Genomic DNA, 2,993 nt, shown 5'->3' with positions numbered 1-2,993 from the left:
AGAGAGAGAGAGAGAGAGAGAGAGAGAGAGAGAGAGAGAGAGAGAGAGAAAGAGAGAGAAAGTGAGAGAGAAAATTATGAAGCAGACAGATTAACAAACTAGTGTGGTAGTCGCTGCCGTGTTTCATATTACGCATACACCTTGTATAATTGTCGTCATTGTCGTCGTCGTCGTCGTCGTCGTCGTCGTCGTCATCGTGTCGTCGTCGTCGTCGTCGTCGTCGTCGTCATCGTCGTCGTCTTCGTCGTCGTCGTCATCATCGCTGCCGCTGCCGCCGCCGCCGCCGCTGCCGCTGCTACTGCTGCTGCTGCTGTTGCTGCTGCTGCTGCTGCTGCTGCTGCTGCTGCTGTTTGCAATATCCACGTGCACTGTTCACTGCCACTGCAGTTCATGTTAATATCGTTGTACATAACTTTCTATGTATAGCTCGAGTGCGTCAAAAAAGAGAAAAAAAGAAAAAAGGATAAGCAAGGCGAGGCGCGCGAGTGGACACGCACTCTGCTAAGTACAAAGAACACATAGCGCCGGTCGCATAGGACTAAGCTGCACTGACAGTCCGGATAGACTAACTTCCGATTAGCGAATTATCATTCCTCTGCAGGTACTGATAACGCGTACAAACAAGAAAAGTTTAAATATAATAAAAGTTAAACGTTCTTGTAATATATGTAAGGAAAATTTAATTAATCGTTTTCAATGCCGGATGATGTTGGTGCAACTAGCCCGAGAGTTGTTCACGCAGGGTCTTAAAAATCTCGCGGTTCTCGTGAAAAAGGTATATTTGACTTCCGCTACTGTATTGATCATTGTGTGAAGCTACGTTATGAAAATATTTCATTGTCACAGCACAAACCAAATATAGTTTTGCATCATTTGTTAAGTATATTCGTATATTGAGATAGAAGGAATGACAAATTTTTGCATTAATTAATGGCTGGATTATCTTCTCGATTAAAAAATTTAATGGATGATTACGATTCACATATTTAGAAATTTGAATGATGCAAAACTCTTTTTGAAACGTATGCATTTTCGTTAAACGAGATGTTTTTTTTAAATTGCAAACCTTTTTTATAGGTTGTAGCTATAAAACAAATTGATAGAATATGAGTGACGAGTTAGAAAATTTCGAAGTTTCGATGTTTCGTATAAAATTTATTGAATAAGAAATTATTTAATTAAAAAAATATAGAATTCTGTATAGCAAATTTAAAGTGTATGTGAAAGAAAGATGTTGTAAATTTGTTGTTAGATCCTTATACGATAACTTTTATTGGTTAGTTCAATTCAATTTATTAAATGTTTCGAATTTTCTCTTTTATGAAATGATTTGTCTATATAAAATAAATATTTTTGTAATCAAGTCGATCACAAAGTATACTATGTACATGTATTTTTGGTACAAAATTTTTAATCTTTTATAATGTTAAAAATATTTCAAATTTATTTGAAATTATGAAATTCGTCTTAAACATCGAAACATCGAAACAAGATTGCAGGATTATGTTTTCAATATAAACTTATTCTAGTTATGTGGAACTATCGCATAGTACATTGTATTTCTGCAGCGATCAAATTCTGTGCATCCCTGCTTGTGTTTCTTCTTTTTCTCAGCCTCTAAATTGAGATTTGAGATGATTTGAAATTAGAATGTTTAATCATAATACGAAGCGAAAACAAGGAAGAGAGATAAAAAGACAGTATAGAATTCATTAATATATATTTATTGCGTATGTTTTATTTATATTTATATATATTTAAAAAATTTTGAAAACAAATAAACAGTAATTTTCTTAGAACTTATTGCATTTGACAGGAAAGTTTCGATGATTATATAATATCTTTTACGCAATGCGCATAAAAGAATGAAAATTAGAAGAGGAATATTTTTCAACTTTTGTAAATGTTGATGATTTAAATATTAAGAGTTTAAATTTCAAATTGCTTAAATTTCAATTGCTCAAAGATAATTTTTTAATACATTATAAATAAGTTAATTTGTAATTAAAATTTTCTCATTTAAAATTGGATAATAATTTCTTTTTAAAGTTTTACAAAAATTTAACAAAAGATTTATTTGCAAATTTATTATAGTAATTTTTTGTTGTTGTTTTGTTTTTTGTTGTTTTTTGAGTGCGTTTGATATGTTTTCTAATTTTCAATTCTTTCAGAAACTTTCTGTTCGTATAATAATTATCACGAAGGAATTATGGAACCGATTTAAAATTTTTCATTCTTATAAATTTATTGTTTTCTTCATATTGAAAGGGTCATAATAATCGATGCCTCGGAATAATGAACTAACAATAAATGAATGAACGGCTAGGAAGAAGCTGTAAGATAAAAATCTCGAATGACTAGTCTCTAGTGTTTCTTTTTCTTTTTACGAGCTTTTTTTCTGGCAAAGAACACATTTATCAGTGAACCATGAGAATGCAAGCAAGTCCTTCGCGTTTTGAGTGCCGGAAAAAGTTTCGGCGACTCTGTCTCGCCTTGATGCAATTCTATACGAAAATAATACAAATTCGTGCGTTAGATTATGTGGAAGTCGTTTATTAAGCGACAAAAAAAGAAAACTCGTCGGAGCCTTGTGTAGGATTTTAGATGATCGGTCGAGATTTGTGTCGCGCGGGGCGAGCCAAGTTAACAAGATGACAAATTAAAAAGGGCGACAATGCCTGTTTATTGACAATGTTTTCATAGTTTATTATGTCTCTTTGGCGTATATAAAAAAGAATTATGAATTGTTGCGCAAAACAATTACGGTAGTCCTTGCAATATTATTCAAAAATGTAATATATTATTCGGCAAATTTATACAAATTATGCAAGAGACTTACGGCTGGCCAGTCGCGCGTCACAAATTACTCATGCACTCTCTTTAAGAATTAAATCACGCACCGATTCAATCGATATCATCAATTGTCATGTTCTCGTTGTGTCGCGCGGAGTAAATCTGACGCATTTGTGTGTATGTGGAAACGTGTGTATCTA

Source organism: Atta cephalotes (genome assembly GCF_000143395.1).
Source record: "Atta cephalotes unplaced genomic scaffold scaffold00009, whole genome shotgun sequence".
NCBI lineage: Eukaryota > Metazoa > Arthropoda > Insecta > Hymenoptera > Formicidae > Atta > Atta cephalotes.
Note: the sequence above shows the minus strand (reverse complement) of the source record.